At 40.4% G+C, this 16,378-nt stretch overlaps 1 protein-coding gene across 1 annotated transcript in view; it reads left to right on the top strand.

Annotated features, from left to right (window-relative positions):
- Positions 1–16,378, top strand: part of TSHZ2 (teashirt zinc finger homeobox 2) — a 285,070-nt gene that overhangs the window by 84,167 nt on the left and 184,525 nt on the right. The window contains exon 3 of the mRNA XM_072414171.1: positions 15,815–15,864. The gene's annotated coding sequence lies outside the window, so the exon portion shown is untranslated. The remainder of the gene's footprint in view (positions 1–15,814; positions 15,865–16,378) is intronic.

Consider the following 16,378-nt stretch of genomic DNA (forward strand, 5'->3'; position numbering starts at 1 on the left):
CACCTAGTTTGTCCTCCTATGGATCCGTGGCCTCCCAATGCATATGACCATACAAGATTTGCACTTCATGTTGTCAGTATCTCACATCACTGGGCTACACAGTACTTGCATTCAGGTTTCTGAAAGGTATACAAATAGCGGGGAAATCACTTAACATATTCTGTTGTGCCAGTCACCGCAGACAGCTTTAGATGTATTTATGCCCCATAGGAGCCTTCTATGAGTGCCTAGCATGGTGGCCGAGGGCTCAGAGTTCTGTTAGAATACCGGGATCATGGATTAGATTCACAGTCACTACAAGCATGCAGGAAGTGAAGAAATATCTCTCTATGGGGGCACAAAAAACCCAATTGATTTTTAACCTTCTTCTGCTCAAAGCAAAATATACAAAATAAAACTTGTGGAGCAGTGACTGCTTCAATGGTGCTGTGTGGCTTCAGTTCTCACCTCTTAGTGTAAAACTTGTGTGTAGTGAAAAAGAAGTAAACCTGGAATTGTTGAGTTTTATACATAGGACCAATGTGTGAAATAAAAGTAGCAATGGTCCTCCCTATGCTGAAACATTGCACCCTAGGCCAGATCCCGCAAGGCTTTTCTCCCCCTGGTCGGTACATATGGCAAAGCACACAAAGCTTCAGGTAAAAAATAAAGCTGGCATTGGGCTGCTGTCTGTACGAGTGTCATTCTCTAGTCCAACTTCATTGGAGACTATGCTCCTAAAAGGAATTGAAACGCTGCAAATAATAGGACAGTAAATTACTCTTCGCTGCATACACAAAGTTGCTAGGGAACAAGTGATTTCCTCGCGAGCTGCCAGTACAATTACATTTGCAAAGATTTGACAGGGACTGACCTTTGCCTACTCCCTCCTGTCTGCCAGTTACTAGGCACTGAACAGCTTTGTGCAATGACTGACAGCTCTGATGGCTTGCATTCCAGGCACTTGGCAGTGTGAATGACGGAGGTGGCCTTGTCTGGGGGATCTGCGAGGCATCAAGGAGCCCTTAAGTGTGAGCACCAGTGTTCCAATTTCACAAATAAAAGCGCCGGTATCAATGGGGCTTGTGCCACTGAAAGGAAGTGCAATTGTCCGGCATTCTTTGACATGCGGTTCCTTATGCCTTTGCAGGGCTTTACTCTTTTGTTACACAGTTTATAAAAGCTGGAGAATAACACATTCTGATACCTTGCTCTCTTTCAATCATTTTGTACAGCAATAAATGTAAGCGGACCGGCTAGCACCGCAGATAATCATAGGTAGAAGTGATGAGTGGACTTTGATCCATTTCTTTTCATCTGCTGATGTGATCTGTCATGCTGCCAATATTTAATAGTTACTCTTCTGCCCCCTGTAAACTGGTTTACCAGACACAAAAGCTTGTAGTAGATGTATACCTAATATTTAACACCTTTAACATGTTAAAGTCATTACAAAAGTCATTTTTAATTTTAAATTGGCAGAAATGAAAGTCTTGGATTGAACATTTTCTGTAATAAGGCCCTGTCTCCAAGTTGTCCTCATATGTTGTCACCCTGTTACATAGGATTCTGATTGGTTGTACAAGTGGACACATACATTACACAGTCCTGGTCCACTGTTGTCACCATCAGGAATCCCAGCCTGGGAAATGCCATGCAGCCATTTCCAAAAGAGAAAAACAAGTGAAAACAAATATTTTTGTTGTCAATGACAGAGCCACTATATTGGTTTTATTCCCCCCACTGTCCCTGTCACTTGCATACATAGAAACAGGTTTATTCCCTGTGACCGGTGCAGCTCTGCTGTACTTCCAGCATCGCTGTACTTCCAGCACCATGTCCCTCATTCATTGGCGCACCTTCTCACCTTGGTCAGTCACAGTGTGCTTTGTATTCTGTAAATGCAAGTGATTTACCAAGGAGAAGGGAGGCACACAAATGATGGGTTGTTTAACACTCACCTAAGGGTTATAAAATGGAAAATAAACTCCTGTGCACTCAAATCTATAAAAGATAATCAGTTCAGATCTTAAAGCTCTATATGAACCATAGGGAATCTGAATCAAAAGTACTGACAGATCCAACTGATTATAATGAGTTTTGTAGGCAAAAGGGTACGGTTAGAGAAATCATTTGGAGCAGGATGAAAAGAAAGAAGTGATAAGGAAAACAGTTTTACCTGTAAATATCTTATTGTATTTGCAGCCAGAAGGGAGAAATGAGGCATGTTAATCAGCAACTCTCATAAATCTTAGCCACTGATTGCAGGATGTTTGGGGTCATTCTAGTGAATTAGTTATAAACTGATTGGTTGTCCCATCTAATCGCTCTGTAAGTCCTTTTCTGTATCAACATCGGTTCCCATGTTTTGCACATCCAAGAATCTGGAAGAAACATCCACCTTTAATCATTCAAGCTGAACTAAACTGAAAAACTCAACGTTTAGGTGTTATATTATCAGTGGCCACCCCAAAGCTAATAAGTGAAGAATGGAGGAAGAGGAAAAGATGGCAGCAGAATGAGACAGACCAGCAATGAGGTCTGTAGCATTTAGGAAATCAGAGCTAGTTCTACCATAATGTGCAAATATGCTATGTATACCTAGACATTACACATATGAGAAAGCTGCAGACCTATGCTAAAGTTGTGCTTTAAAATATGCCATTCAGCTTCCGTTCAGTGACTTTGTCTAGGAAGCTTTCACTCCATCTATTCTATTAAGAACGCAACTTTGCAGCAAATCACAAGGTGAAACGTAGCAGCAGGGCTGATATATGCCGGATATTTACATGATTGTGTCATCTTTTACCTGGCATCTCAGTCCAGAAAGTCGATATTGGCCCTGGATGCTTGCTGAACAAAAATGATTTCATGATCACAGAGATTTCATGATCTCTGAGAGATGGTAAATACCTGGACAATACTTAGCATGAAATAAATTGCATATCTGATCTTAGGTCCACTGTACAATGGGAACATTTTTAATGTTTTGGAACTGGGATAGGTATGTTTTGGAACTGGGATAGGTATTTTCATGGAAAAAAGTTTGTACTAAATGACAATACATTTTTGGCCCTTCCAGACTGGCTATCCAGTCTCCTTCACTCCCCAGAAATCCTCATTTCTAGATCTACTAGGGATGAAGAAGCCTGAAACACATTAAACAGCTGTATGATTTCTCGGCTGAGCTTGTATATAACCGAGGACTGATAAAGGACTGATTTGCATGGCTTCGCCCTTTGTCCTGAAATAAGACATAAACCCCTCTTGGGTTAGTGATGGAAGTGATGATATGTAAATTCTTTCTGTTTTACGAATGCAATATTGTGCTTCACTTTTAGTCCAAAAATATTGTTTTAATCGGTCCATTTCCATCTCGCTAATGATTTCATGCCACGGCTTTGACAAATTATTTACAGAATTTAATAATTGCAGCTTTTCTCAGAAGTGACAAGAAAACAATCGCCGCGCTAAACCCGGCGGTGAGAACGAAGAGAGCAGGCTGACATTAAAAATAGACTGTCCAATTAAAGGTTGTGCAATTAATTAAGTGCACATTCTGTAAATCGGGACCAAGGAGAATATTCATCAAAGCTGTGAATTATGACCTATCTTGTCCAAAAGCCAAATACATTTAACGTGAAAAAATGAAAATTGATGACAACATTAGCCGAGTAAAGTGCACATGGAGCGAATATACGACAGGTGGGCTTTGATTCAGTGGAACGCCGTTCACCTCCAATCAGACGTAATTCATCTTCGTGTTCACTTTGTTGAAGTTATTGTACTTTAGCCCTTGAGTGCCTCAAGAGCTGACACATCGCATTTCACTTATGGAAAGTCTATATCAGGCTTATTTAAAGCTCAAAGCAAATAAATATATTGATTTTTCAACAGCACCCCAAAAAAGGCAGCATAGGCTGCCATACACACCTCCTCTCCAGAGCTCCACTCATTGTTTTCTATCTCTAGTTTCCTCCAGGAAGACTTAGGACACCTTGTGAGTGCAGGACATGAACGCCTAGCTTTGCACTCACAATGTAATGGTACAGAAATCTCATGGCTGCTCTCAGCATCACTCGAGGATCACCCATCCCAAGAGAAGATCCAAAACCAGAGGACCTTGTGTGTCACACGATTGGCCTGACTGCTGGAAAAGCCTATTATATGGCAGAAGTTCAAAAGCCTCACTATTTTGTTACTACAAATGTTTGTTTGGCTGTAGATGTACAAAAGCTTCCAGAATGCAGCAAAATGCCACAATATCTGTAAAATAAAGTATGGTCTAGTCTGGTGGTGTTCAGGCAACATCATATAACAGACAAAGCAGTCAAGTTGGATGAGAAACAATTGAATAAAATGTGAGGCAATGGATGAGACGAACCTAAAGCCAGAATCCAGAAAACACACCACCATCATAAAGGTAATAGAGATTCGATTAAGGAAAATAGAGAAAAAAAACGCAATATTTTTGACTTAAGAAATGTGAACTGAAAATCCAACTATTTCTTTCCTTTCCCAGTGATCTATATGCATTGTCAGATGATGGACATTATTATGAATTCTTAGCCTACCTCATTCTATAGAAGATTATATAAGCCTTATCATGTACTGGGGAGCAAGAAGAGTTCATTATCACCACCTTAACAATCTCCGTGTTACAATAGTAAAATAAACAATTCCGGCTTCCCTTTAACCATGAACACTTATAAAACATTGCAGCTAAAATGAAACTTTGGTTGCAATTGATGCCTGTAAATTTGAGCTTTAAGAGGACTTCTGGGAAAAGCCAATCACAGCAGCACAAAACCCAAAATAAAGGGATGTATACCGCAAAATGGAACTTTAAAAAAAATTTAAATTTTAAAAACTCCAATCTCAGATTGGAATGGACGTTTTTTCTTCTGTTTGAAAATAAGTATTTTTCTACAAATAGAAACAAAGCAATGCATGGAAATAAATCAGACATATAAAAAAAATAAAGGTCTGCAATGTCCTCTAGAGTGCTCTGCTGTATCCGATAGTTTGGTTTTCGTACACTCCAGATGTACACAGTGCTCACAAGGACTAGTAATGTTTCCTGATGTCAGTGAATTTCCTATTATTTTGGTGGCACTTATACAGGTTCCTTCCACATTTAAACTGGAAAACGCATTCCAACATGGCGTTGCACATTAAGCGCGCTTCATCATGTGACTAGACTGCTGTTCACGGCGGTGATAAAACGGATCTGCCCTGCAACTTCACACATTACAAGAAGTTTGTGAAGCATAGAAAGAAGGGAAGTGACAAGGCTATTGTTGTGACTGCTGGAAGCGGAGGCTGTTACGTTCATATTAAAACGTAATGGGCCCATTAAAGTAAAAACACTGTTAAACTTGATTGAATAAATTAGTTAATTAACCATAACATCTAATGCAGTCCTCCGGGGCACATTGCCATTCTTCAAGATGCAGAACGTCTGAAAATGCTGCGCCACGGCAGTGGCCGCACATCACGTACGATTAGACTGATGGAATGGCAGACGTATTGCCGATGCTAGGAAGGAGCCGAGATCGGCTTTTTGCTATTCGCCATGAAAACGCGGGGAGGCTTTGACAAGCCGACTCAAGGCTCCCTCCATCCTATTGTAATTTGTCAGTGCCAGTAAAACAAATCAGAAACATTTTCTGACACTTTCTCTAGTGTCTCCTTGAATTTCCCCTGCCTTAGGGCGTTGGGGGAGCATGCTGCCCTTTTCTTCTTCATTATCAGGGCATATCGTGCTGATTGCAGTGACATGCATACCAAACGGCCTCATTCATGTGAAACTTAACTCACTCGGTTCTAAGGTACCTCTGCCATTAAAGCATCCGGTGGTGTGCAGATCCATCCTACCCATGTGGTGGTGGAGTAAATGGCACATACCATGGCCACAATCCCACCCAGCATGATTTCTACCAACATGGGGTTTTGCAAATGTGGACCTTTCACTAACCTGACAAATTTGCATGAATTTGTCTTTGAAATGTCACAATATACAAGATCAGTGTATTTTTTCTAGAAAAACTCCAGCTTCAATTAATAAAAAGAAGTCATTATCCAATGAAATCATCAGTTTGTTGCAGGCAGGAGAAAACATTTCTCCAATATTTTCTCTAGAATGCAGTATTGCAAATCTTATGGGGAAGCCTGAAGCAAGAGCTGATTTGTGTCAGGTAATTGTAAACACTTCCAAAAAACTTCACTAACACCATCACTTACGTGGTTGTGTCCTCTAGAGCTGACATCTCATCCAGGCTAACTTCTGACTCTGACTTTGCAAATCACTTAATTCAGTTTACTGCACAACTACAAAAAAATGTGCAAAACCTGGCCCTCAAGGTGGTTGGACAACCCTGATTTAGATCATGTGGACCCCTCCCTACCTTCTATCTACCGTCAAATCTCCCTTCTCTCATATGCCTCCAAAACATCTTGAGTGCCTTGTCTATAAAAGTCTCACCGACTATATGAGCACCAAATGTCCTCTTGACCCTCCCCAGTCTGGCTTTCGAGCTGCTCATTTCACTGATACAGCCCTTACTATAGTGTCCAACAACCTCTGCAGATCTAAGTCACTAGGCAACTTTTTCTCGCTTCTTTTCTTTGATGTTTCCTCTGCTTTTGGCGCTGTTGATCACCCCCTTCTAATACAAATCATGCGCTCTATTGGTATGAGTGACACTGCTCTCTCTTGGTTTGCTTCCTATCTGTCTGACCGCTCCCTTCAAGTTTCTTTCAATGTTAATTCCTCCTCTCCCACTCTCCTCCCTGTTGGTGTTCCCCAAGGGTCAGTTCTTGGACCGGTTCTCCTTTCTCTGTACTCCTCCTCTCTCGGTAGTCTCATAGCTACTCAAAGTCTCTCATGTGGCTATAGAGTTTAGAATTTCCCAGCCTTCCCCATTCACTAGGCAAACATGTTCATCACGAACAGCTCTGCACAATTTGTACCCCGTTGACAACAGCAGCCTCCGCCGTCCATCTGGAGGAAATGTAGAGCCGGGCTGTAAAAAATGTCACCGTTATACATACATGTCCAAAAAAACGTTCCCTAATCTAATTTAAAAACATTGCTCCAGCACCTATAGACCGTGGCGGCACGCAGTCAACTGGCTCCCATCAGCATTAATATTACCCAGGCCTGGACTCCTATAAATATTTATTTTACGGTTACATAGCGCCTCTGCTTTCATGTAGGTTAAGCTGTAATCTTTGGCTTGTCAGCTGCAGGATATAGCAGGGGATAAATCATACTCGCCCCAACTGATAGATGTCTGAAGTGTTGTATACAAATGGCGGGAGATGTCAGTGTATAGCCCAGTTTAGGTTGCACACCAGTTATAAACACTGACATTCCTGAGCGCTGAAGCCATTTGCTGGCTAAGCACTCAGCAGCTTCTCTGGGTCGGATGCTCTGTGCGCTCAATCAGCTTTTAATGATTTCAGATGTGTACAATTAATGAAGCTTAGATTAATTGGAGGATTATGGCAAGAGGGCCTGGGATGTGGTGAGAAGCCATCAATACATTATACCTGTGCTGACAGCCGCCGTCAGCTGCCTTGGCTGTGAGTGATCGCCGTTCTGATTTGCCCTTTTCCTGAAATGTACCTGCTGCACAAAGTTTCCTCTGTTTATTTTTACCATATTCCCAGATGTTCCTCATTCACTCTGCCGTCTAAGTTTAATGAAACTACAGGAAGAGAACAAAAAAGTTCTTTTTCAGCATAATGGCCACCCCAGCTCTGGGCGTATGAAAGCAGCTGTCCTCTGTGTTATATATGGCTGCTTTCCCCCAAAGCACCACTTTGTAAGTCTCAGTTTTTTTTACTATGAGGTTCCTGCCTTGTTGTTCAACACTTCCTAAACACCTAGATTCCCCAGTGTCTGAAAGCTCAACGTGTTAAAGCCACAGGATGCAAAATAAGAACGGTGCAAAGCTGAAGGGTCTGTACATTGCAGGCAACGCCACTGTATACTGAAATGGCCATTGTGTTGATGCAACACATGTAACAAGCTGCTGTATTGGGTATGATGTGCTGAGCATTGGATTATCCAATCTATAGAACTCTGTACACTGTATTGTGTTTTCTTTTATTAGGAATACAGAATTGCATCCCATGCAATAATGCATGGGAATAAGTTCACTAATACTGGGCCTAATTTCACTTGTTCATATAAACTTATTGCAGCCTGAAGCAGAAGTCAGGAAGAGGGAAAAGGGCTGTGAGGGGAACAAAAGTGCTTCTTTCTGGATATTATAGTTAAGGAATAGGGGTAAAGAAAGGTTGACAGATCTCATGGACACAGATGCAGCTGCCTGACTTTCACCCTTTGTTGTTGAAGCCTGGAACACCATTAAACCCATCACATCCACACATATATTTTGGCTCTTGAATCTCTTTAACTATATATTTTTATGTGTCCAGCACCATGAGAGTATTTGCTTCTAATACAAAATTGTGGTTTTAAAGTCATACAAATAAACTTTGCATATTTATTTATGGAATACATGACCAGATAAAGGAATGAATTTCAATAATCAGACCATGTGTAGAATAAATCTGTATGCGGATCATCCTATTCTCCATGGCTGTGCTGCATTCTCCCTATAGTTGAGTAGAGCATACATTGTGCAGAGTTCCATAAGAGAGACTGGTCAGTATATGGCCAACCTTGGCTTGATATGAAATTTAGGACTGATAATTATGGAACAGTTCAGTATGGATCATGTGGTACACTTTCCTTTCATTTCTTTTCTCTCTCCTCTCAGACTAGGGCAGACATGCTTCCTGGCCTCCACACTACCGATTCCCACACATTTTTTTGTCTTGACTTTTATGGACTTTTTTTTCTTTGCGTTCTCGCCATGATTTATGGTCATTTGTGTGATTGCATTGCTTTGCTTTATGGCAGCTTATGTCATTCTGCTTTTGTCACAAATGACTGCCATAAAGTGTGCTGGAACACTATAAACCATTAGCCCTGAGTCTGCGAGAGTCAAGGTTTCCTGAGTATATAAAAAAAGACAGATCATGACAACTGAGCCGTGCCAGGTATCCCAAAACACTAAGGGTCATTGCAGACGGAGATCTGCTGAGGACTGAGGGTCCTGCCCAGCCGTTCTCTCTGTTATGTGGCACGATTCTTCCAATGCTGTGTGAGTGATGACTCCGAAAAAAATACTTTTTTTTTTTTTTACTGTCTGAAGCTTATTATGTTCCTATGCTGACAAATACATGACACAAATTATAACAAAAAGGTAATCCTTATCATTGAACAAAAATGATTTTAAGCCCAAATAACGCTGTTCTGGATATAAAAATATTAATGCACCATTCTAATGCCTCCATTTATTCTGCCATAAAAGCGTAATAAGGTGTGGCAGATCTGGGACACTAACTTTAGACTCTACCATCCACCAATCATTAATCAGATGTCTGCATTGTAGTGGAGCCAAATGGACTTGTGACTCCACTTCCACTGTTTTCCCTTCAGTCCTACCTCTGGAATTATCCCGAAGCATCTTAAGTTGGCCATTGCAATGCAAATAATGCCAGTGCCTTGTGAATACTTAATGAATAATACATCCATGGATTGTTCAGAAAGTATCTTCAAAGTGTATGCTAGCCAAAAAAAAAATTATTAGTTAGTTTTAGGAAGAATATGGTCAGAACTTTCCCCAAAGTGTTAAAGACCCTGCCATATTTGTATTTCTGTGTGCTCCCATTGAGCCTTTCTCTAAATATTCCTGTGACCAGGAAAGTGATGGAAACTCTAAAATTGTAATAGGAACTGGAGGTGGGAGGAGAGTCTTCCTCTTATTTTTTGATGCATCAGTGAGACAGGAAAACAATCAAAATATTAAGTTGTGACACTCCTTACCTCCTCAATATTGGTCAGATAGCTATTTATCATGGCAGTAGGCCAAAGGTGGGTACAGAACAAATTATCTGGTAGTCCAGAATTATTTTCGTAAAGCAAAGGCTCTGGCTTTTTGGGATACCCAGAGAATATTTATGTTGCAGCTTTTTGTTTGGGGGGATAAATAATAAACTAAAAAATACATTTTATCTATAATTGTTGCTTATGCACTCTCCAATTTAAAACATGACTTTAACTGTTCATGACACAACATATTTTATGTTTTTATCACTTCTGCGCTGCTCTTTGTATTGCAGCCATTATGGACCAGAGGCTCAGAAGGGACATTAGGCAGTTTTGTTGTATAGGATTACTGGACAGGAAGCCAGCTGCATGGAGGAAATCCCACAATATAAACTTTACATCTGAAAAGTTCCTCATATATCCTTCTGTGAGTGTTTTCTTTTAAATCTTCTTTAAAAATGTGTAGCGTGTTTAAATACCAATTGACTTGTCCTATCCTATCTATAAGATGGACTTCTATACTATCCCAGGAAACAGATATATGGTTTCCCTCTTTCTTACAATTTCTAGCAAACTTTAGGGGTCAATGGTAATGCATGTTGGAAGCATAAAAAACACGTTCACAAAACTCCACACTTAAAGCACAGTGAACCTAACACACCCAGGTCTAAATGGATCCTAAAATCATACTAGACACACTCTCTAAAATCTTATATAAGTTCTGATATTTAATTGTCATTATATAAATTATAAAGTTTCCTAATTTTGCTCCTGTTACATGTGCCCCTATTAAATATTACAAGAGGTCGTACACACTGTGCAGGCATGGTCCACCATTGTCACTATTAGGAATTCCTAATCTAGAACAATGATGTGCAGCCGATGAATGTCATACAGGTATGTTTTAGATCTGCTTTCATCTAATTGTGGATTACAATGAATTAGCACAGTGCAGAACTTTGCAGGGAGCGTGCTGAGGGTTTGAGCTGATTTAGTGCCCAAGATTTAGGATTACATGACCAAGAACAGTAATTTTCTATACAATGAACCTCAGCAACAACTCTGTCCTACTTGACTTGTGACAGCACTGCTCCAGTCAGCGTCTCGGCAGCTTGCTTGTCAATAAAAGAGGTAAAAGGTTCAGTCTCTGCAGCCTGCAGTCTTTTTGTCTATGCAGTCTGACAGTCTCAATTAACTATTAGGCCCTTCTGTGTCTATGCACAATCTCTATAACATGGCAGCTATAAAAATCAGGTTTGGGCAGATATGTGCAATCTAAAGTTCTATGCAGGTCCCAAGTTCATTGGATAATGGGAATGCTGCACAAAGAATAATTACATGGAACAGCACAATATGCACAAGTCCTGATCGTTGGTCCAATACAATAAGGATTACACATTTATATTTGAAAATACTTTTGGTTCTAAACTCTTTTCTGTTCTCCCATCCTATTTATTCCTCTCGTTCTTTGATTTGTTAACTTTGCTAGGTCTGAATTGCAGCATAATGACTTGATGGGCCTATCTTGTGAGAGAGCCCTAGCATGCTCCAGGTCAGGCCCAGCACAGAAGAACAGATGTTCGATCGATTGCTGCCTGGCTAATCAGCTCTTATTTACACAACTGAAAATGTAAAAAAAGGCAGTTTTCATTGCAGGCACGAAATCTGAATCATGATTCCTTTTTTGCAAAGCAACAAGTAGCTAAAATCTCTAATAATGTCCCTGGGGAAGAGAGTAAATTAACATCGGTGACACTTGCTAACCTGCAAACTACTTTCATTGATTATTTTAATTTTGTCCCTGACACGCAGTGTTTAAAACGTAGTCCTGCGGAGACGCTTCGCCTTGCAGTCCTGTCAGCGGCTCTAGCTGCTTCCCATTCAGATGGACTTAATGACTCCAAATAGAGTTCTGAATACATCATCAAATCAGCATCAGTAATTGGACGGGATGGCTGTGGTGGAGGAGTTTTTAAACTTCTGAGAACAAAAGCCGTAGCTTGCATCCCTGGGATATTTTATTCACTTATTTGTAATAAAAAGAAGTTTAATAGATTTACATATATATTTTCATTGAGTATATATGTACCCCCAAACACCCAGCATCATTTATTTATTTTGTACTGTTCCTTTAGCAGCAGGTTATTACTCCCAATCCCAGACTTGCAAAAATTTAGCGATAGCAACTGCTAGTTGGTCAGTACAACTGATGTATGCCCTCAGAACTACATCTCCTGAGAGCCTTTTGCCTACCTGCCATTGGCTGGATTTTTGGGGTCATGGTAGCAGCATTATTTTTCTTTGAAATAAGTTATTAGAAGATGTTTATCTGGACGGTGAGTCCGTTGTGCATAATTGCAGTATCAAACCACGTTAATTCTGTGCAGCAATTTCACTTGTGGCAGCAAGGCAAACAAAGAAATAGCTGCAGCCCCTGCTTCCCTTTAGCCTTGCAGTGTAAAATGCATTTTATTGGCATCCCCAGCACCAACTTGGGGCTGTGCACAGCTAAATGGGATTTTAGGGGCAGAGGCGATCCTGAGTCGATCCTGCGCTCCCAATGGCTGGTAGGGCTTTATAGCCTCTCTGCTTCTAGTCCCCAGTGCCTGTTGTAGCATTAAGCTGGGGTGACTTGTGGCTGGTGTCTCAATGTGTTAAATTTACTGTTGCTGACCCTGCGAGTTTCTACTGCCTGGATTTTTGCTTATGACCCCGATTCTGCTTGTGTCTTACCCTTGTATACCACTTCTTGTGGACTGATTACCTGTGTATGACCTCTGCTCTGTATTCTGGATTAGTTTCTGCTGAAGTCTTTGTTACTGCTTTATCTGTGGGCTTCTGGTTCTTTGCCAGTCCTTCGCCAGACACCATCCTTTTCACAGAAGTCCTGGGGGTAAACATGTGCTGGGATGGCGCAACAACCCTCCCGAGGCTGAGATGAAGGGTGCGGTGTTAGATTGGGGGACTGGTGTCTGGCGAGTTCTGGTTCTGGACCAGGGACCTGCAGACCTGTGGAGAGGAACAAATAGGGCAAGGGTAGTTGTGTTTCTGTAGTCCAGCAGCAAAGATCTTTCCTAAGCCTCTGTGGGTTATGGGTGTCCACCTCTTCTGACAAGTCATCAGGACAGATAAGATAATGTCTTTGTTACTAAATGTAACTATTGTTACTGGTTTTATAGTGACATATTCCGATAGGTTGCATCTGGGATACCTATCTCTAAATATACTAATATTGTGTTTTTGGAATGTATGCTCCTCCTTATGCACCTGAAAAAGCAATTATAAATTTGCAGAACGCATTGAGCTTGGAGTATTAAAGGAATGAATCATGTGAAATGTATTTTATGCCACATATTAGGTAACTTTTCGAATGTATAGTTGATACCCGTGAAATAAATTATTGTTTTTTATTAAATTAATTTTATTTTTCTATTATTTGATATAGTGAATGCCTAAAAAACCCTGTGATCAGTTTTCCTTAATTTTAGTATCTTATCTAACTATCTAAGAACAGTTGCAGAAAACATTTATATGAAAACTTAGAATCAACAAACTTACTATACCAGTCTGGGAATTATATGAACTCTTTGCAGTCGTGTTACCAAATGCAATGCAGCCAGTGGCAGCAGATATTTCACATTGGCTTTAGGGGCTGAAGGAGTAGATACTGCCTCTGAAGTTCTGAAAATGCCTCTGATGTTCTGAAAACTTCATAAAGAAGAGCTGAGAACCCAAGAACACCTTGGTATTTTCCTAAGCTTCAGTTAGGATCACTTCTAAAGGGGAGAATACTGGAAATTCCAAGGGTTTTGCTATAACATAACGAGTAACGGGAGTATATAACATTGTGAAGCCTGTAAACTCTTGGCACCACATTTTTATTTTCACATTACCTATGAAGTGTGTTTGTTTTTTATTATAGATAATAAATAGCTTATAATAGCTTATAGATCTGTTTGCTGGTACAGCTTCAGCTGTATTTGGCCCCATTACACCAGCACTGATGTTGTGCCTCCTTCCTTCCTCATTCCAATGCTTATGGGGTGGTTGCAGCTGTACCAATGCAGAGAAATATAAGCCCAAATATAAGGAAGGTAAGATGATAACCAGTGAGAGTATATAACATTGTGAAGTCCGGAGCTTTAAATACAGAATATGTAATGGTGACATGGTGTAAGCACGCCTCGATTACAATTCTGAAGCTATAAATGACACAACATCATCCCTGTTTGATGGAATGCAGCCGCTTCTCTAACTCCTGGCTAGCTTGAGGATTATCTGTCATGCCTGATAGACACCAATACATTGAGAAGTCTCATATCACAGATCAATTCATACAGATGATTATCCTCAGGCTTTGCAGACAAAACGACCTCTCGTGACCTCCTTACACGTCCCTAATTGCTCCCCTGACTCCCGACCTTTTCCATCAACGGGAAGTGAAACTTTTTCTGATCTGTTGTTTGAAAACTTCTCATTCCCTTCTTCCCCTGATTATCGGAAAAGATTTACTGGAATCAGCCTGTCTGAATGATGAAACTGAGGAAGCTTTTAACAGGCACCTATATCACTGTAATGCTGCTAATATGTAGAAAAAGCTCCGTCTGCTCTTTTATTACGTCAAAGACAGACAGACTATTAATTTGAAAAGCTTTCTCTAAAACCCAAATGATGGATTGCGATCATAAATGCAGCACTCGGAATAGATTTTTTTTGTTGAAATCATGATTCTGGAGATAATAATTACTTGTAAATAGCAGGATGTTGATGAACTGTCCGCAACCCGCTCAGGAAATTCTAGAACAGCAGAAATAATCTGGTGCAAAGCAGAGACATTTTAATTATTAAAGAAAGTTTAAAGGAGAAATCATTGTTATTGGAATATCCAATCACTGGTTTGTATCAGGTGAATGTCTGGGCAAAAGAAAAAAAAATATGAACACGTCTACACGTCTCCCATGTTAAAAGAAATTGCTGCCAACCCTGCCAGAATCCAAGTGCCTGATCTATCTGGGAGTTCCTACCTATGCTGGGTGACAAGAACTTCACCAACACTGTGGGCTTAAAGCTGATCCGGACAAAAAGCTAAATGCACAGATGATATACATAGAAGGGACCTGATTTACTGACCAAGAGATTTGTGACCTGATTTTTCACGGCTGCATTTACATGGCATTTGCCCCTTCTCCTGGCCAGTGAAAAGAGAAGCAGCAGACTGATTAATCTTTTTCACTTTGTTTCTCCTCCCATCAGCCTGCTCCTAACATAAATACTGCACCAGAACTAACTGGCTCCTTGTGCTACTCCCCAATCTCCCACTATGGACTCTGTTGTACATGGATTGCAGGAAACAGAATCCAAATCAATTGGTATACCCACAATGATGTGTTTTTGGATTCTAGACACCCTTATGTTTGCAGGGAGTGCAGTTTTAAATGATATGGTTACAAATGATATGAAGTCAAGCTTTTTGATACATTTACAAATAGTAACAAGATTATTTAGTGATTATTTAGCAGCGTGAGCTGCAGCATTGAGCTTCTGGCCCAATCGCTATTCTTTTACATAAACTGGAGCGGATAGGAACCATTTTGTGCATGCGGCTGCAGGGGAATTCGGCACAGTCCCTGAAAGCATCAAGTCACTTTTGCCCATGTTGTTGCTGTTGGAAGAACCTCAGTTGCGTGACATTGTGGCTACCTGCATTGTGGTTGGCTGCTTCCGGGACACCCCAGCAGTTTCCTGTACACATGAGAGCAGCCAGCCATGTGGTTTTCCACTGCAGGTGCAAAAAAAAAAAATATTAAACTAAATATAATTGCAGATATAGGAGATAAAGCTGTGGTGGTGAAGGGATGTACAATAAATGTTGACTTTCTGTCCAGCAAATATTTTCTGTTTTTTAAATATGTATATTTTTTTTTGCAGGTGAATCAGAAGAAGGAAGTGAGGAGGAGGTAAAAGAGACTCAGTAACTGGTGAGTCATCTATGGTACCTACACTATGAGCAGCAGAGGAGCTCATGTAGGCTGAGGAGCAGTAAACAGTAGGAACGGTTTAAAGAACATCTAAAAAAATGTATTTTAGTTTTTGATAGCTAATTTTATTTTACAAGGACAAATAGAAGGTGGAACCTTTCCAGCAACAAGGGCAGCACAAAACATTTCAGTGTTTGCTACTCCTCACTTTCTACAAAACATAAAAAGTTATGTCTTCAAATGCACTTTATTGGGTCTGCATAGGGAACATAAGATAGGTACAAAGCAAAGCAACACATTTCTTGGTAAGTTAATTTCTTCCTCTGGTTTGAGGGCTTGCCTTAGCTTCCCTGCATTTTTTGTAGATTTGAGGATGAACCGCTCCATAGTGCCTATAGCTAAGATCAGTAAGAAATATTTTAAAGCACATTTACTGCTTAATAAAAATAAGAAAATACACAAATGTCTACTTATGTCTTGGCATTGTGCTAAAGATCATTCTAAATTTTTTTAC

This window comes from Pyxicephalus adspersus, chromosome 6 (genome assembly GCF_032062135.1).
Source record: "Pyxicephalus adspersus chromosome 6, UCB_Pads_2.0, whole genome shotgun sequence".
Taxonomy (NCBI): Eukaryota; Metazoa; Chordata; class Amphibia; order Anura; family Pyxicephalidae; genus Pyxicephalus; species Pyxicephalus adspersus.